General features: G+C 45.3%; 1 protein-coding gene across 4 annotated transcripts in view; it reads left to right on the plus strand.

Annotated features, from left to right (window-relative positions):
- Positions 1–20659, plus strand: part of TANGO2 (transport and golgi organization 2 homolog) — a gene marked incomplete at its 5' end in the record, with an annotated part of 95381 nt that overhangs the window by 15316 nt on the left and 59406 nt on the right. Inside the window, one exon of one of the 4 annotated variants that reach the window (XM_083717594.1) lies at positions 9113–9256. The exons of 2 other annotated variants lie outside the window; for them this stretch is intronic. Of the gene's footprint in view, positions 1–9112; positions 9257–20659 lie in introns of those variants that run through there. One more of the 4 variants, XM_083717592.1, reaches the window with a different exon arrangement.

The raw sequence follows: 20659 nt of genomic DNA on the forward strand, positions 1-20659 counted from the left end.
AGCATAACTCTTCTGGCCATCTGTTTCTGGCATTGCATAATAGAGCTGCTCTTAAGCATCCCCCCAACCATTGTGCAATATTTATACCACACAGAAAGCATATGTGGTCATTCCTCAACCAGGAGTATTGTGCAAAAAACAACACCACTGAGTTTTGTTGTTGAAATATCCATTTTTTGTCTTTTCAGAATCACTTTAAAATGTTAATGTTATGCCATATACTAAAATGTAAGCAGGACTAGTGGTCAGTAGTACAGTGGTACCTCGGGTTACAAACACCTCGGGTTACAAACACTTTGGGTGACAAACTCTGCTAACCTGGAAGTAACCAGGTTAAGAACTTTGCCCCAGGATGAGAACGGAAATCACGTGCTGGTGGTGCGGCGGCAGCAGGAGGCCCGATTAGTGAAAGCGTGCCTCAGGTTAAGAACAGTTTCGGGTTAAGAATGGACCTTAAGTTCCTAACCCGAGGTACCACTGCAATTAATTTGTAGTTGAATTCTGGAGTAGCATGAGAATACTTTAAACCTGTAGACTTCAACCTGATTAAACATAGGGCCTGTCTTCAATTCTAGCGTGTCACATTGAGATCCACTATTTTCAAAGACAAAAGGTCTTAATTCCTACAGTCTCCTTAGGGATACAGGAAGCCCCCTTATAGCAGACTATTTGCCCTTCTGCCTCTGTGTTTTCTACTGCCTCACCGGGGTCTCAGGTAGGGGTCTTTCCTACCAGCAGCTACTTGACCCCTGTTTCCAAGAAAGGACCACAGCTCAGCGATAGAGTCCTTGCTTTGGGTCCTTACAACTGGAAATACCGGGGATTGATCCTGGCATCAAATGTATGGGAAGTATGTGCTCAATGCTGAGTTGTGATCCCTTCTACAAATACTTCTCTCTTATCGCAGGTTTGAGGACTGCTGTCTTGAGAATACAGTGGTACCTCGGGTTACGTATGCTTCAGGTTACAGACGCTTCAGGTTACAGACTCCGCTAACCCAGAAATAGTACCTCGGGTTAAGAACTTTGCTTCAGGATGAGAACAGAAATCGTGCTCCGGCGGCCCGGCGGCAGCAGGAGGCCCCATTAGCTAAAGTGGTCTTCAGGTTAAGAACAGTTTCAGGTTAAGAACGGACCTCCGGAATGAATTAAGTACTTAACCCGAGGTACCACTGTGTCGCAGGGTGGGCACATTTAGTAAGTAATGTTTTAATCTCTTGATGTTCATTTGAATTATTATTTTTTGTATTTGTATGGTGTGTAGATCAAAGACTCATTCCCAAGGGTTTCCTGCAGCATAAGAAGAAGCGTAAGAGCCAGGAAGCTGCCTTAGACCAAGTTAGACCAATTCTGCTTCAAGCATGGCTTTCCCCAACCTGGTGCCCTCCTGATGTTTTGGACTACCCATCATCCCCGATTATTAGTCATGCTCACCAGGGTTGATGGGAGCAGTAGACCTAGACATCTGGAAGATACCAGGCTGGGAAGGTGGACCTAAGCTCAGTATTGTCTGCTGTGACTGGCAGTAGCTCTCCAGGGTCTTGAGCAGAGGTCATTTCCATCATATGCTATCCTTTTAGCTCAGGGTTTCCCAAACCTGTGTCTCCAGCTGTTTTTAGACTACAGTCCCCATCATCCCTGACCACTGGTCCTGCTAGCTAGGGATGATGGGAGTTGTAGGCCAAAAACAGCTGGAGTCCCTAGTTTGAGAAACCCTGCTTTTAGCTGGACATGCCAAGTGAACCTGGGATTTCTGCGTGCAGAGCATGTCTTCTACCAATAAGCTGTGGGCTCTCCCCTTTTCACCTTTTCTTCTAAAAAAATAATAATTAACCAATAGGGTATTGCTTTTTGGAAGCCGCCCAGAGTGGCTGGGGAAGCCCAGCCAGATGGGTGGGGTATAAATAAATAAATAAATAAATAAATAAATAAATATTGTACAATTTGGCTGAGGGTTGAACACCAGTGTTATGAAGGTCCATACCTCGGTCACGGCGCACTATGTGGACTGCTGCCATGTGCTGGGGTGAGGATGTAGCAAGGCTGAGGGCAGCAAGGGCAGCACCAGGCTGATGGTAGTGGCATTGAGTGCACAAGCACTTCCATATCGTGTACAAGTGCCATATCCTGACCACGCCTAATAGCTGTATACATACCGTGTTTTGCAGTTAGATCTTGCTTTGCTTAATGCAAGGATGAGGTTGTATCCCACCTCCATAGATTGTTAGGCTCCCAGCTCCCATCAGCCCTAACCAGCACGATTGGTTGTCATGGATGATGGGAGTTGTAGTTCAGCGACAGCTGGAGACCCTTAGATTCCCCAGCGCTGGATTGCTGTATCTTAATTTCTTGCCTATAATGTTTGCAGAGAACCAATTGGTATGTTGAGAATTTGTGGTATTCTTTGGATCATCTGCAGTGTTTGTCACAGACGCTATGGCTGTCAGAATGAGCAGAGGCTTTCTCCAGGCGCCCTTCCATCATGTGTGGCCATAGCCAAGAACCACCACCCCAACAGGGTTTTATATTGTTCCTTGTATTTCATTTTAATTGCCGTGAACGACACTAGAAGCCAATTTTTGGGACTGGCAAAGGGGATGAAAAGTGTTGCCAAGACTCTCAGCCCCTGTCCCTATTACATCTCCCTCAATGTATGTCTCTCAGCCGTCTTTGGCACACGTTCTTTTTTCATGCCCATATATTCATCGCTTTCTCTCCCAACCCACCCACCTCCACAGACAGGGAAATGGCTCAGTCTTGGCTCTTGATCCCTCAATCCCACAGATTTCACTGTTGCCATAGCCTTCTCTTCCCAAGCTCCCTTTATCATAGCTTGTGAAAGGCATTCCTGTGTGTTCCAGTGTGTGGGCTCCATGCCACAGTTGTGTACATAAGGTTCAGAAATAACTGTATTTAAAGCAGAGTTTCCCAAACCTCTAAGTTCATTGACCCCTTGATGTGCTTACAAAGTTGTCCTGGACCCCAACCCAAATTCTTAGGAATGTACATCAAATAAAGTCAAAAAATATCAATATCTAGTCATTTATTAGTCATTAGTTACCGTTAACTAGGAAACATAAAATGTAAAAAGAAAAAGTGCAGACATTCTGCATTGACAAGGGAAGTACACTCAAGTTAAAAACAAGCACAAAATAGATGTTTAAAATTAGAAAAACAATAAAACACAAGACAAATGCATTGAAGAAACATAACTTTAGAAATGATGAGGACCAAGGCATGATATTTCTAGAAGCAGTAGTAATGTACTGGGGGTAGTTTCTCCCATAGCATGCTGGAAATTGGTCAAAAACATGGTCTTGGATTGCCCTACTGAAGTTGTTGGACTCTCAGCTTCCAACAACCCCAGATAGCATGGTCAGGGGTGATGGGTTTTGTAGTGCAGCAGCACCCATCCCTGGTGTAAAACTACAGAACTATGTGCAAGAATGCATACATATGTATGTTATTGCATAATAATAAAAAGCCACCACAATCTATAAGTATGGCACTATTTAAATAGGAACACGTTTTAACAATTCACAACAGTACCCACCCTACAGGCTAAAAAAAAAGGTGGCATCACAAATAATCAAGAAATAGATATGCTGAGGTGTACTGCTGACAGAGCAAGCCAACTAAGAAGTAAGTCCTACTGCATTCATTAGTGCTTACTCTCAGGTAAGTGGGGGTTAGGATTGCAGCCTTGTGCTCTTCATATCAAGTGAGTTATCAGAATCAAAACATCTCAGTGTCTCTTAAATGCTGAGATCAGAATTCCTTACTTTCTGTTAAGTTGTGGGTGAACATATCAGACGACACAGCAATTCTTCAAACAGCTCTTCTTTATTCAGAGGCCAGAACAGAACTGAACTGAAGGGTTCAGCCAGTCTGCTTACATAGAGCTCCACTAGAACGCAACAGTAACCATTTTCTATAACTATCCAATCACTGAACATCACTTTCGATCCCTTATTTGCATATGTGGACCTGAACTATCTACAGTATCCCCCTGCTGGTCCAGGGTGAGAACTTCAGTACATAACACTTTCCAGAACAAATTTTGCAGCCCTCAATATGATTGAAAATAATTTCTTTCAAGGTGAAAGCATATTTCTCTATTGGGATGTACATAAGGAACTGCAACAAACCAGTTCATGGAAAGGTATACACAAATTTGATCTTTGTAATTGTGCAGTAGAAACTACCAGGAATGGGGAAAACAGATTTCAGGTAAAAGCCAAAAGGTACCTGGAAATCCAAGCTGTGCTTGTTAAAGTACGAACTCATTCAATTGAGTGGTACCTCGGTGGTACCTCGGGTTACATACGCTTCAGATTACAGACTCCACTATGCCAGAAATAGTACCTCGGGTTAAGAACTTTGCTTCAGGATGAGAACAGAAATTGTGCTCCGGCGGTGCGGCAGCAGCAGGAGGCCCCATTAGCTAAAGTGCTTCAGGTTAAGAACAGTTTCAGGTTAAGAACAGACCTCCGGAACGAATTAAGTACTTAACCCGAGGTACCACTGTATTCATCATATAACAATAAATGATTTTTCAATATTGATTTTGCACAACTGAGCTATCTGGGATGGTTCTTTTAATCACATGAACTCTCCTTGGTCCATGTCCCTCTGGTATACTCAAAAGAGTTGAAGTAGTTTTCTTTGTTTCAAGTATTCATTTTAGTAAGTATGGGGAGCAAAATATTAAAAAAATATTTAATTGCCTTCCTTTGATTGTGTTAGTAAAGACGCAGTTGTGTGCATCCCTCCCCATCCCCTTTATTTTCTCGTCGCATCTTAAAAATCAAATGCAAACTTGTTCTTTGCTTTTACATAAGCTTACCAATGCACTTCTTTATTCAAAGGCCGCTAAGTGAGTATTTGTTGTTGTTGAACAACAAACTGGCAAATCAAGGCTCTGAAATAGATTTCAATTATTATAACAATGTTAAGCTGTCATGTTTTTAACAGATCCATATAAAGTTAATCACATAGAATAAATAAAATATGGAACAAAGGGTGATAACGAGAAGCAGCGATGTGAGACAGGCAAAATATTGGAAATGTCAGCTTTAATGTGCCCATCACTTTATGATTTATATCTCATTCTACTCTGGTCTCTCTGTAGCTACTGCTGTAGAGGGAGCTTCATTAATAATGACTTTAGAGGTTTGTAGTAATATTCAGAAAATTGCATCGGCTTGCAGAGGTGAGTGAAATGACGCCGTTCCATATCAAATTATAAGGGGGTAAAAGGCAGTAATGATCAGGATCTAGACACTCCGGTAAACTAATAGAGCAGTGGTGGGGAATCCAGGGCCCTCCAGGTGTTTGTGAACTACATCTCCAATAATCCCTGACCGTTGGCTATGCTTGTCCGACGTGATGGGAGTCCAGTGACACCTGCAGGACTGCAGGCCCCTGACCCTGGTAACAGGTTGTCAGTTTACGTCGATATTGCTGGTTTCTCTGCTACAGTTCGAGATGCACAAAAAGGCTTTAGCTAATTGCTTGAAGGCTAGTTTGTTGACGGCCTGTCAAGGCCTGTGCATTTTGGATATAAGCTGTGACAGTAGGACCATGTGTTTGCATCCTTCTCATTTGTGTGCTTCTGTGTGTTGAATATGGCACACACATAACTAGGGAGGGGGGAGAAATTATATTCAGCTCACATTTAATGGTGAAAATACCTATTTCACACTTTCCAAAGATGCATTGGCATCTTTAGAAATTTGCACTTCTCCAAATTTTGCAATGAAGTCATCCAGCCAAATAATGTGTGTAAAAATGCATATATTAAGGTAAAGTACCGTGTTTTCCGCTGTATAGGACGCACTTTTTCCCCTCCAAAAATGAAGGGGAAATCTGGGTGCGTCCTATGGGGCGAATGCAGGCTTTCGCTGAAGCTTGGAGAGCGAGAGGGGTCGGTGAGCACCGACCCCTCTCACTCTCCAGGCTTCAGGAAGACATCCGCAGCCAGCTTCCCAGAGCGTCGGGCGTGCTGGAAGCAGAGTGCCCGGCGCTTCGGGAACGCATCCGCAGCCTAGACAACCCTGTGGGAGTTCCCGCAGGGCTGTCTAGGCTGCGGATAGCAGCCTGCCACCCGGCGCGCAGGACACCCTCAAGCAGAGCGCCCCGTGCGCCGGGCAGACATCCATAGCACGGGGAGCCCTGCAGGAGTTCCCCGCAGGGCTCCCCATGGTGCGAATAACAGCCTGCCGCCCGGCGCACAGGGCACCCTGAAGCAGAGCGCCCTGTGCGCCGGGCAGACATTGGCCAGCCCCACAAGCTCAGGGGACAGCAGGGAGGCGCAGCGCCGCCATACCGCTGTTCCTCGACCTGGTTCGGTTTCCCCGACCTGGTTTGGGGGGGGGGAATAAAGGGGAAAAAATTCCTTTATTCCCCCCCCCCCAAAAAAAACTAGGTGCGTCCTATGGGACGGAGCGTCCTATGGGACGAAAAATACGGTATACATGAAGAGGCATGTATTAGTGAAAGTCATATACAGAAATGCATTATATTCGGGAAAATTGCTGTGGAAAAAATGTACATTAGGCAAAATTGCATATAAGCTTGTGTATATCAAGGTAAATTCGGATTAAAATGCTGATGAATTTTTGTGAGGACTGGGGGTTGGGGAAACGGTTCACAAGCTAATGCGGAAACTAAATTTAAGAGAGGAACAACTAGAAACTGAGAGAACCCAGATTTGACAGATACGCCCATCCCTATACATGGCACATGTAAACTGTAAAAAAAAAAAAAGTGTTTTAAAATTCACCTTTAAATATGTAGCTATACCTCAGAAGTTGAACACCTTGCAAGTCAAACGTTTTGGCTCCCAAATGCCGCAAACCCAGAAGTGAGTATTCCGGTTTGCGAACGTTCTTTGGATCAGGAATGTCCGACGTGGGTTCCACGGCTTCTGATTGGCTCCAGGAGCTTCCTGCATCCAATTGAAAGCTGTGCCTTGGTTTCTGAATGTTTTGGAAGTCGAACAACTTCCAGAATGGATTCCGTTCAACTTCCGAGGTACGACTGCATAGACTGCCAGCTTCCACTCTTGCCTGCCTGTTTTTACTCAGAATGCTGCTCTGGTTCTTGGTGTGTGCGATTTTGACCTGCCTGCAATGATGACGAAGCCTTCCAATAACCTAATTGGTTAAACATCAAGTCTTTGGCTGCTGCTGCTCTCTCTGTTCAAAGCACATTAAAGACCTGTGCTGAGACTATTAACTAACAAAAGATACTCACCACAGATTCTTGGTGTTGAGAAAAGACTACAGTTTTCTTCCTTTGTGCGAGTTGTGCTGGTGGCTTTATGAAAAATGTATGTTTGCATAAAGCAGCATGAATTCTTAAAGAAGACAAGCGGTGGAATGTGGAATGACTCGCGCTTGATAAGTTGCAATTTGTCCTGTGAAGAATTCAATCCATTATTTTAGTGCTGTAAGGCAAGTGCTTCCTATTACGATCATTCCGCCTGGTACCCTTACGCACTGCAGTGGAATATAAGTGCCAGCTATTGTGAAGCTTCTGGCCCGGCTTTTACCCTTCATAAAATACTGCGCCCTGGAGAACATGTTTGCTCCTTGGGGAGCAAACATATTGGAGCGCAAGATGGTTACTGTGTACACCATTGCCATCTCCACAGCCCCAGAATTCGAAAGCTGCAAGGTTATAACTGTAATCATGGATTGGGTCCAAGGGACCATGAACAGAACGCTCACAACTGCAAGGGCTGTTTGCAGTAACATGATACTTTGTGTAGTGCTCTTCGGATGCTCACCTTCTTGCAAGCAGAGCACTGCCTCTGGATTTTCACATTTTCTTGTGCAAAGCTCTAGAGCAGGGGTAATCAACCTGGTGATCTCCAGGTGATCTTGAACTACGACTATCATCATCCCATAGGAAGTTGACTTGGAAACTACTACTAATCCAGAATGTGGCAGCTGGACTAGTGACTGGGAGCAACCGCAAGGACCATTATCACACCGGTCCTGAAAGACCTACATTGGCTCCTGGCACGTTTCCGAGCAGAATTCAGAGTGTTGGTGCCAACCTTTGAAGCCCTAAACGGCCTCAGCCCTGTATACCTGAAGGAGTGTCTCCACCCCCATCGTTCAGCCCGACACACATCCAGCCCCGAGGGCCTTCTGGCAATTCCCTCTCTGTGAGAAGTGAAGCTACAGGGAACCAGGCAGAGGGCCTCCTCATGTTGAGTGGTGCAGTTTATCAATAGACCTGAGATTCTCCTGTACTTCCTTTGCTCAGGCACCAATCTGCTTGATGTTAGAGGATCATAGGGAGCTGTCTTATAGCAAACCATACAATTGGTCTATCTAAAGCCTGATATTGCCTGTCCTGAATTGCAGCAGCATTCCAGGGCCTCGGGTAGAAGTACCCTCCTAGTCCTACCTGAAAATACAGTGGTGCCTCGCAAGACGAAATTAATTCGTTCCGCAAGTTTTTTCTTCTTGCGAGTTTTTCGTCTTGCGAAGCACGGTTTCCCATAGGAATGCATTGAAAATCAATCAATGAGTTCCTATGGAGACCGTCCGGGGACAGAGGGGAAGCGCCGCGCGCCTTCCCCTCTGTCACCGGACCTGTTTTAAAGCAAGGGGCAGCGGGGAGAAGATCGCTTCTCCCCGTTGCCGCCCCTTGGTTCAAAAGGGGTCCGGGGAGAGAGGGGAAGGCGCGCTGCGCTTCCCTGCTATCCCCGGAGCTTGCGGGGCAAGCTTCGTTTTGCGAAACAAGCCCATAGGGAAATGCGTCTTGCGAAGCGGCTAAGAAAAACTCCTTCGTCTAGCGAGTTTTTCGTCTTCTGAGGTGTTCGTCTTGCGGGGTACCACTGTACCAGGGATTGAAGTTGGATCTTTCTGCATACAAAGAAGCATATGAACTACCATTGTGTTCATGGTCCTTCAGAGAGAGAGAGAGAAACTGGTATTTTGATGCTTTCTTCCATTGCTTTAGATAAAGAGTGAAAAAATAGCTGCATTCGTCAAAACAAGTAAAAAAAACTGCTTGTACTTTTGACCTAGTTTCCTTTCTCTCCCCACCCCATCCTTCGAGCCAGCTTTTTCTTTTGTCAACAAAAATTGTGATTTCTTTGGGAACAAGACATCCGGTTCCTCTTTCTAGGAGTCTGACTGTCTCTCTGCAACTGTCTCTCTTCACTCTTTGGAGTCAAACAGGCTGGGTCACTGCTTGAGGGCTGTACGAATGACCTGTGGTTTCTGAATCCCCAACTGGTAAGTGAAAAAAGGAGAGATGAGGCTGGAATGATTTTGGATACATAAAAAAAAAAGTGGTGAAATGTGTCCCCGCTAGCTATTAAAACTCAGTTGGACTGCTATCTGCGTATCTGAAATATTTAAACCATCTATTCCTTCAGGCAGAGTTTTCAACGGCTAGAGTACTGCCAGATCAAAAGTCCTGTAGTGAAAGGCAACAGAAATATGTTTTTTCCCCTCCTCTTTGATGTGGATTGGCTGAAAACTGCAGCTAAAATTATGGGCTGCATCCTCTTCCTATAGATCCACCATATACTTCAGTTGTTGTTGTTTTCATTCAGGCACCAAGGCATTTTTGCATTTAATTTGCTATAGCTATCAACTTCATGAATGGAACAAATTTAAGATTAAGATACAGAGCGGTAGTGGGAGTGCAAATGAGCTTGGGTTTGCTCACAGTGACCCTTTCACCATCTGCTCTTGTAATCAGCCTATGGTGATCCTGCCGCATTGTGTTGCCTTGTGTGGGTGGAGGCGGAATAGTTGTAGCTCCGTGAGTAGTTGATCAGATGCTTTGTGCGTAGAAGGCCCCAGATTCAATCCCTGGCACCTGCAGTCAGAAGGGTCATAGAATCATAGAGTTGGAAGAGACCACAAAGGCCATCGAGTCCAACCCCCTGCCAAACAGGAAAAACCATCAGAGCACTCCTGACATATGGTTGTCAAGCCTCTGCTTAAAGACCTCCAAAGAAGGGTCATCTCATAGCAGCACTACTAAGCAAGTTGGTGTTGCTTGATGCAAGACAGCTTCATATTAGAGGTAGCTCAGTGCTAGAGCATCCACTTTGTGCTCAGAGCACCTGGTTTCAACCCCCAGCATCTCCAGGTATGGCAGGAAATGTGTAGGCAATGCTGAGTTAGATGGACCAAATGGTCTGACTTGGTATAAGATAACTTCCTATGTATATTTTATTCCCCACCCCAAACCAGATCTGGGTTCTTCCTCCACTTTGTGCAACGCCACTCTTGAAATCTGCCTGTTCTTTCCAAGTGCATCACCCTGATAAAGTTGCAAATCACACCTTTGGGTAGAGCAATTTCCCACCCACCTCTCCACTTCATCCCCTTTCCTCTGCTTTCTTCTGTGCTGGTTGGCTGCTGGTTGTGCCTCATTCATCATTCTCTGTGCCAAACCATCATTATATGCCCCAGTGCCCAAACACCATGCAATCTATTTTCTGCTGGATGCTTTGCTGACTTATTTGAATATACTGTGTGTGTGTGTGTGTGTGTGTGTGTGTGTGTGTGTGTGTGTGTAGTCAGGATATGGAATAGTGTGTGAACGGGACCACACAGGTGCAGCCTTCGTGCTGCTGGGGGAGGGTCACTGTCTGTATATGGCAGGACAGTACTGAATCAGTGCAAATATTTAACTAAATGAAAGGGGGAAAGCTTGGGGGGGGGCAAAAAGGTAAACTTAAAAAGTGGTGAGAAGGATGCAGACTACTGTAGGAGGCTTTGAACAGGCGTTCAGGCTTGGAGGTCGTGAGCACAGCCAGATCCCAGTTGCATGAGGATTGTGAATTGCAACACCTGTGTATGCCTGGATGCAGCTTGCCGGTTTGGTGGGGTCTGTGCAGAGCTGATCCAGCCATTAGGCAGGGTGAGGCCACTGCCCCAGGTGGCACACCCATGGATACCCTGCCGCCTCTGACAGAGAAGCTGGCACCAGATTTTGCAGAGTGCAAGAGGTTTCCCCTCCAAATCAGCACAATCTTTCCTGAAATCGGCGCCAAGGGTGGCACAGCTTCTCTGCCAGCAGTGGATATGGCAGGGCACACAGTGGCGGCAGAAGCAGACCAGTGGTGGCAGAAGCAACGGCAGGACAGCGTGGCACTTCCTATTTCGCCTCGAGTGGTGAAACAGGATGCCTCTGCCCCTGGGTCCACGACTCTAATGGTTTGTATTAGGGTGAGGCAAGCTCGCTTTGTTATTTTCTATTTCGCACTCAAATTCCCAAAGCTATGTCTATGCTGTTTAAGTATTTTCTTAACTGTCTTCTATTATAAATGCTTGTATTTATAACCTCCTTAAAGCACTGCATTTATCCTGGTGTGGCTTCTTAAGTAAGTGTGGCTCCGAATCTGATACCTGGCCTCTTGGTTCTGTGCTGCCAAATAAAGCGTAGACTTGGGGCTCAAAAGACAGTGAGTGGTTTATTTGGCTCTTGTCTTTGTGAATTCCAAGGACACCCAGACTACAATCTGAGTTTCGCCTAGCTCAGGTTGGGGGATAGTAGGGATGGAAGCAGTGCTACCTGATAGGGTTGGCTTTTACCCTGGCCAGTGATTATCTAGGATCCCTAACACCAAAGGATCTCCAGTGGGCCGTTGGTTGTGGGGGAGGATGTTGGTCCAGGTCTAAGAACACCCACCAGGAGAATCTTTTGCATGATGCACCACCAGTGGTTATAAAAGCATCAACACCAAAAAGCTGAAAAGCAATCTCCGGTATCCCAGCAGTACAAACTTTGCAGGGAGTAAGAGCCTCACTCTTGTTTTGAGCTCTTGAGATGTTCGGTTTCTGCCAAGCAGCTTTTCTTGGAGCCTTGCGGCAGGCACCAGCTTAATGCAAACAGCTGCTTTGGCTTTAATACTGGAACCAAATTAACTTCTACTTGCCGAAGTAAACTTCGCCACTCAGTAGTGCATTTTAATCGGCAAACGGAGACGAAAATCTCCCGTAAAGCAACCCTCATGAGTCTTTGCAAGCCATTAACTGTCAACAGTTTCCTTTGATTGAGTAATCCAATTAATTTGCTGGCAGGGTTCCCAACGAAATGCTGTTGCTGCTTATAGTTATCTGACATCTGTCCTTAAACTTGTTACATCCACTTCCTTTGGTGGGAGATTGGGGCGGGGGGTTGGGGTTGGGAGGGAGCATTCCATACAGGCCTCTGGAATTTCCTGCTAATTTTAATCAAGATATCTTACGGAAGTAGGCTAACAAATTTGTTGTGGCGTAGGTTTTTGTGGACTCGAGCCCCCCTTTGACAGAAGCATGTGGTGAAATCTTTGTTGGCAGGTACCGTATTTTTTGCTCTATAAGACTCACTTTTTCCCTCCTAAAAAGTAAGGGGAAATGTGTGTGCATCTTATGGAGTGAATGCAGGCTGCACAGCAATCCCTCTTGTTGTTCTGGCTTCTGAGATTCAGAATAATTTTTTTCTAGTTTTCCTCCTCCAAAAACTAGGTGCGTCTTATGGTCTGGTGCGTCTTATAGTGCGAAAAATACGATATATACAGCAGAAAATTGTAAGGTGAGAGTTGAATTGCCAGGAGATACTGAAATCAGTGATTATTAGAGTTTAAATGTGTGTTAAATAGCCACCTTTACAGTAGCAGATGGGTGACAATTGCTGAGATGATTGTATTACTAATATTTATAGTGGGGCAATGAACCATTTTGAAGAAACAGTCATAGATATCACAGATAGCCTGGCATTGGTAAACAAATTAACATGTGTAGAATGATTAAGAAACTTTTGTCTCTTTAAGTGGAATTGAGTCTGCAAAAACTTGTGCCACAGTAAATTTGTCTTTAAGGTGCCACAAGACTCTTTGGCTGTTTTTGCTGCAACATTGCTAATCTCTCTGGAAATCTGTTAAATGCTAACCTCTCAGCATGCCATGCTTCAACCAGAGAGGGCTGTAACTTGCTTTGGAATTGTAAATTTTGTTTTGATGCCTTTTCGAGATGCATGTTTATAGGAGTTTGGAGAGAAGCAGGGGAATGACTTGTCATGGATTCTTCCTTGGCTGGCTTCCAAGGGGTGAGAGTGATGAAACCATGGTTCTTAATTTTGGAACACTAAAACAAGACCCATGTGTATTCACATTGCAGAATGCCGTTCTGTTAAGATATTTTCTTAATGCTTCATGCCTTGTGTCATTCATCGGCTGGGGGTATGCAATGAACACATTTTCTGCATGGCAAGTCATCAGATATTTAATACTGTGCTGTGTGTATTGTTTGTGTAGTATTTACACTTTAGGGGCTTGAAACATGGCAAGGTAATTTCCCTCTGCTGTGTTGCACATTGCAGTCTTACCATCGCTGCACGGACCAGGTAGGGGCCAGAGAGATGTCTTCACACAATGCCCATCACCTGATTTGTTTCCACATGCCAAACTCCAATTCATCAAAGCTGTCATCTGAGCATGTCCAATGTACACGCCGCAGCTTACCTGCAGCTCTTTCAAATCAGATGGAAGCTGGTTTGAGGGAAAGTGCACCAAACTGGAGTATTTCTCAAGAAGCTACAGGAATCCTATGGATTGTGTCCTCGGCTTAAAACCAGCAATGGGAGCATGATGAAGCCAGATTAAGTGGTCGTGGGTACACAGCCTCTGTCACTTGCAAAACACTAACTAACATCCTCAGGATTCTGGTGTTCACTTAAAAAATGCCTCTTCTCTTGTCTCTTAAGATCTTTCAAGGAAACCTTGTTCCATTTAAGGCACAGCAGGTGAATCTGAGATCCAGGACCTTCTCGCACGTGGCACTTGCCCAAAGAAACTCAGCTTTTAGACTCGCAAAAAAAAAAAAAAAATACCTTCCCCCTTGCCCCAAGATGGCTTTCAGCCGATTAGAATGCTAATGTTCAGATTTCAGACTTACCAGTAGCTGAGCAGTTCCTGACCTGTCTGTCCTTAGTTGTTTTTTAAATTTGCTATATCCAATTACTATGATGTGATATTTATGCTGATTTTATTAACTGCCCGAGGAGCTTCTGTTCAGCTTTAGTACAAGTCTCCACTGTATTAAAGAGTCAGCTGATACTTTTTGTGAAATAATAGCTATTGGCTAAGATCAAGTATAAGTGTTTTTTTTGGGGGGGGTGGGGGCATAAATGCTTCAGGTCCAGCATTTCGGCCATTGAGTTGTGGGTCTGATGTGGCCATAGCTCAGTGGTACAGCACCTGCTTTTCATGTAGAAATACCTGGGTTAATTCCCAGTATATTTCCAGGTAGGGCTGGAAAAGGCTGCCTACCCGAAATCCTGGAAAACCGCTGCAAATCAGTGTAGAAATACTGAACTAAATGGACCAATGATTTGGCTCAGTTTCTGCCTTGAGACCAGCAAGCCTCCCATGTAAATGCGGACAGTGGCTGATATTGGGGCCTCAAATTTCAGCAGAGCCCTTTGTGATGCCAAAATTCGGTGCCCCTCCGCCTCTCACGCTGCGTTTTAAATCATATTTTCGGCACCCCAGAGGCTCCACACTGGTTGCTATCCCCTAAATCTGCCTCTGATGAGGATTCTTTTGTTTCTAGTAGGAAAAAACAGGCTGCTTCATTGACTGTTGTCTTCCGTTGGAACATATCAATTAGCAAGAGAACAAAGTCCTCTTTAGTTTTCACACTGACACCACCTTACCCAGCAGTTGAGCATTTCTGCTTCATGGCTCCCCAGCGTATTCTCAAAGGCCGTTTGATAAAGGAAATCGTGGCACTTGACAGTAGAGGGCAGTAGTTTGCATATGCTTGTTATCTGCTGCATTTTGGCAGAAGCAAGGCCCAGAAGTGCCTTTTGCTGTTAAAAGTGGCAAAAAAGAAGGACTTTCTCGCAAAGTGCCTCAAGACTTCCAGCCTGTATTTAAAATAATAATAAATGATTTCTCACATCCTCTCTTTTGTAGCAAATGACTTCATGGTTTTATGATTTTTAATAGCAGTAAATATTTCATTATCTGTCTGCAAGTTGCAATGTGAAGTGAAGCAATATACCGGATGATTAAACAGAAGAAATGCATGAACTGTCATCCATGAGTCCTGAGTAGGTTGTGCTGCAAAGAATGTTCACAACAGATAATAATAATAATAATAATAATAATAATAGTTTATTATTTATATCCCGCCCATCTGGCTGGGTTTCCCCAGCGACTCTGGGCAGCTTTCAACAGAGCATTAAAAACAGAATAAAACTTCAAACATTAAAAACTTCCCTAAACAGGGCTGCCTTCAGATGTCTTCTAAAAGTCAGATAGTTGTTTATTTCCCTGACATCTGATGAGAGGGTGTTCCACAGGGGGGCGCCACTACTGAGAAGGCCCTCTGCCTGGTTCCCTGTAACTTTGCTTCTCTCAGTGAGGGAACAACCAGAAGGCTCTCGGAGATGGGCCTCAGTGTCTGGGCAGAACGATGGGGGTGGAGATGCTCCTTCAGGTATACTGGGCCAAGGCCGTTTAGGGCTTTAAAGGTCAGCACCAACACTTTGAATTGTGCCCAGAAATGTTCTGGGAGCCAATGTAGGTCTTTCAGACTGGTGCTATGTGGTCTCGGCAGCCCCTTCCAGTCACCAGTCTAGCTGCCACATTCTGGATTAGTTGCAGTTTCCGAGTCACCTTCAAAGGTAGCCCCACGTAGAGTGCATTGCAGTAGCCCAAGAATAACTAGAGCATGCGAGACAGTCTGCAGGTAGGTAGGGTCTCAGCCTGCGTACCAGATGGAGCTGATAAACAAGCAGTGGGAAGGGGGCCTGGCAACTTGAAGAGCCCTTAAGAACACGAGAAGAGCTTGCTGAATCTGGCCAAAGTCTCATCCAGCCCAGCATCCTGTGCTCACAGCAACCAGTCAGGTGCCTGTGGGAAACCTGCAAGCAGGACCCCGAACACAAGAGCTCCCTCCCTTCTTATGGCTTTTCCAGCAACTGGTATTCATTACTGCCTCAGGCTGTGAAGACAGAGCATAGTCATCATAGCTGGTAGCCATTGATAGCCTTTTGTTGTTTAGTCGTTCAGTCGTGTCCAACTCTTCATGACCCCATGGACCAGAGCACGCCAGGCACTCCTGTCTTCCACTGCCTCCCGCAGTTTGGTCAAACTCATCCTGGTAGCTTCGAGAACACTGTCCAACCATCTCATTCTCTGTCGTCCCCTTCTCCTTGTGCCCTCCATCTTTCCCAACATCAGGGTCTTTTCCAGGGAGTCTTCTCTTCTCATGAGGTGGACAAAGTATTGGAGCCTCAGCTTCATGATCTGTCCTTCCAGTGAGCACTCAGGGCTGATTTCCTTCAGAATGGAGAGGTTTGATCTTCTTGCAGTCCATGGGACTCTCAAGAGTCTCCTCCAGCACCATAATTCAAAAGCATAAATTCTTCGGCCATCAGCCTTCTTTATGGTCCAGCTCTCACTTCCATACATCACTACTGGGAAAACCATAGCTTTAACTATACGGACCTTTGTTGGCAAGATGATGTCTCTGCTTTTTAAGATGCTGTCTAGCTTTGCCATCGCCTTTCTCCCAAGGAGCAGGCGTCTTTGAATTTCATTGCTGCTGGTACCATCTGCAGTGATCATGGAGCCCAAGAAAATAAAATCTCTCATTGCCTCCATTTCTTCCCCTTCTATTTGCCAGGAAGTGATGGGACCAGTGGCCATGATCTTCATTTTTTGATAGCCTTATGCTTCATCAATTTGTCTAATCCTCCTCTAAAGCTATCCCAGTTGGATGCCATCACTGTTCTTGAGTTTCATACTTTAAGTATCTGCTGCCTGAAGAAGTTCTTTCTTTTATCTGTCCTGAATCATCCAACATTCAGACCCATTGGATGTTTTTCTTGAGTACCAGTCTCATGAGAGAGGGAGAATTATTTTTTCTTCCCCCACGTCGTATATAATTTTATAACTTCCATCATAGCACCTCTTGCTCACCTTTTCTGTAAACTTACAAGTCCCAAATGTTGCAGCCTTTCTTCATAGAGATGCTGCTCCAATCCCCTTGATCATTTTGGTGGCCCAATAATGACGAGATTAGAAATACGACAGAGGGAAGCTGACTGTTTTGTTCTCAGTGTTTGGTTTTACAGTGGTAACTCGGAAGTCGAACAGAATCTGATCTGGAAGTCCGTTCGACTTCCAAAACATTCGGAAACCAAGGTGCGGCTCCCGATTGGCTGCAGGAGCTCCTGCAGCCAATCAGAAGCTGCGTCGGATATTTGGGTTCCAAAGAACATTCACAAACCGGAACACACACTTCTGGGTTTGCAGCGTTCGGGAGCCAAAATGTTCGACTCGCAAGGCGTTCGGGATCCAAAGTACGACCGTATTGTCATTTTTCAAACGAATGTTTTGTTTCATGTAAACCTCCTTAGAAGTTTTTCTTGATTAAGCGGTATGTAAATATTGCTGAACAAAATCAAATTTTGGGCAATTGAACATTATGGAACCTTGACAGTGGGTAGTGGACTTCTATCAGTATTGAGCTGATCTGTGGCTTGACAGCAGCAAACTGCTGGTTTGGCAGGCTTGAATTAGTTTTAAGATTTCATATGAACACTGCACATGCAACTCTGTTTTTAGTGGTTAAGAGCAAAAAAGGAAGGGAGGGGAAAACCCAGCATGAAATGCTGCAGAAAATGGCTTCCTTCTGTTGGAATTAAGAATGTGGGATATTGTGAGAGGGTTTGGCGAGGTACTGTGAAATGTAGGGCTTGAATTAGAAGCAGAGCGTAGCGTGGAAATGAGAAAAGATCACTTTATCTTGAACAATGTTCCTGGGCTCATAAAAAATAATTTAATTTGTTTTCAATAAAAACCCCTTGGTCATCACTCACTGGGGCAAGGTTAAGTTAATTATTCAGCGCCGTTATAGAGTTCAGGTATTGATCTGCCTTTCTGCTGTACCGCCATCTCCACATTCTGGAAAACCCTTAATACATGCAGGCTGTCTGTAGCAGTGAAACATTTGGGAGTTCAGCTACTGCCATTGTAATCACCATTTTCAGTGTGGGGGGGGGGAGTAAGGCTACATTGCGGTTTCATTACCAGACACGGTCCCCAAAGTGGGACTTTCTAGAAAATATTTGAAAAGGTAAAAGAATGTTTTTCGAGCCATCCAAATGTGACTGAAATCTTTAAGCAGGCTGCAAATGTAGGGATTTTGTGTTAGGAAATGCACACGAAGCAAATAGCATTCTGCCGTAAACCAGGTCAGACGATTTGTCCATTAAGCCCCATATTTTGTCTGCTTTGCCCTTGCAGCAGCAGTTCTTCATGGTCTTGGGGAGATGATCTTCCCCGTCACCTTATTGCAGGGGTTGGCAACCTTTTTATACCCATGGACACATCTGGATTTTTGTGTAAGTGATGTGGATGCCACCACCTCACTTCCCTCCTCCCCTTCATCAAACTGCTCCTTCCCCTCAAGAAAGTGAGAGGAAAGAGTGCAGAAACACACATGCACACATACTCCCCCCCCCCACACACACACCAAGGGATCTGGGTAAAAATCAGATTGAATCTGACCCTTGACAAGCACATAGAGCTGAAAGAGGAAGTGAGATACAGTGGTGCCTCGCAAGACGAAATTAATTCGTTCCGCAAGTTTTTTCGTCTTGCGAGTTTTTCATCTTGCGAAGCACGGTTTCCCATAGGAATGCATTGAAAATCAATTAATGCGTTCCTAGGGAGACCGCCTTCAGACCAGGTCCGGAGACAATCTATCCCCGGACCTCTTCTGAAGGCTGGCGGGGGGAGAAGGACTTTTCTCCCCACCGCCAGCCTTCAGAACAGCCTTCTGAAGGCTGGCGGTGGGAAGAAAAGCCCTTCTCCCGCCGCCAGCCTTCAGAAGAGTTCCTGCAGGGCTGCCTAGGCTGCGGATAGCAGCCTGCTGCCTGGTGCGAGGGACGCTCTGAAGCAGAGCACCCCTCGCGCGGGGCAGACATTCGCAGCTTGGGGAGCCCTGCAGGACTTCCCCGCGGGGCTCTCCAAGCTGCGGATAGCAGCCTGCTGCCCTGCACGAGGGGCGCTCTTAAGCAGAACACCCTTCGCGCGGGGCAGACATTCGCAGCTTGGGGAGCCCTGCAGGACTTCCCCGCGGGGCTCTCCAAGCTGCAGATAGCAGCCTGCTGCCCTGCACGAGGGGCGCTCTTAAGCAGAGCACCCTTCGTGCGGGGCAGACATTCGCAGCTTGGGGAGCCCTGCAGGACTTCCCCGCAGGGCTCTCCAAGCTGCGGATAGGGGCAGCAGGCTGCTATCCGCAATTTGGAGAGCCCTGCGGGGAACTCTTCTGAAGGCTGGCGGGGGAGAAGGGCTTTTCTTTCCAACGCCAGCCTTCAGAACAGCCTTCTGAATGTTGGCGGTGGGGAGGAAAACATTCCTCCCACCGCATGCCTTCAGGACAGGTCCGGGAACAGAGGAGAAGGCGGCGCTTCGCTTCCCCGCTGTCCCCGGAGATTTCCCTATGGGCTTTCGTCTTGCGAAGCGAGCCCATAGGGAAATTCGTCTTGCGAAGCCGCTAAAAAATCGGAAAACCCTTTCGTCTTGCGGGTTTTTCGTTTAGCGAGGCATTCGTCTTGCGGGGCACCACTGTAGAGTGTCACTCTTGTAACTTCCTCCTTTGATTCCGTGTGCGTCTCTTTTTTCCTTTTTTTTATAACAATTTATTGATTTTCCAAAAATAGCACAAAAGAATGAAAAATAACAACAGCAATCTTTTTAAAATTAAAAATTAAAAATTGAAGTAAAATAAAAACAGAAAAAAATCATAAGTAAATTTTGCTTGACTTCCCTCCCCTCCCCCTCTTGGTTTGATTGTTTAATACTTATTCATGCACGTCCATAAAACCTTATAAGTATTCTTCATGATCCAATTTTAAACCTTCTTCATCTTAATACAAGTGACATTTAAAAGTTATACTAGTGTAAAAATCTGTACACAAAGCTCAAAGGATATGCATTAAATATTTACCCCCTTTTTAAAATTCGAAGTCCTTTCTTGGGTTTCAAGTTATCTAATTTATCCTGCATAGTTCAAAATTTTGCCAATCTTCTTCTTTGGCGGAGGCTTCTTCCTTCTATCTTGGCCTGGCATCGACTCTTGAGTACAGGAACAATACCTTTCGTTCAGTAAGTCCATCAAAACTTGTACATCTCAATATCATATCTTCAATTTTTCCCCCAACAACAGTCATTTTCCACATAACTTAGATGGTCAGAAAGGCCCAACAGAGACTCCATTTCCTCAGGGTCTTGCAGAAAAATAATGTTAAACAACAACCTTTTACCAGTCCACAATAGAAAGTGTCCTTTCATATTGTATCACAGTGTGGTATGCTGGCCTGACAGCCATGGACAGAAAGTCTCTACAGAGGGTAGTGAATACAGCACATGATATCATGGGCTGTCTCTTGGGATTGTTGCTTTAGGAGAGTGAGAAAAATGCTCAGCGATGACTCACACCCCGGCCATCACCTCTTTAATCTTCTACCCTCGGGCAGGAGATATAGAAGTATAATCAGCCGTACCAACAGGCTAAAAAATAGCTTCTGTCCGTGGGCTGTTAGGCTGTTGAACGGAAAATAGCATAGCGAAATTGACTTGCAAGGTGGTATGTTGTTTGATAAGAGATTGAGTGTTG

This window comes from Podarcis gaigeae (assembly GCF_964106915.1).
Source record: "Podarcis gaigeae genome assembly, chromosome: 16".
Classification (NCBI taxonomy): domain Eukaryota; kingdom Metazoa; phylum Chordata; class Lepidosauria; order Squamata; family Lacertidae; genus Podarcis; species Podarcis gaigeae.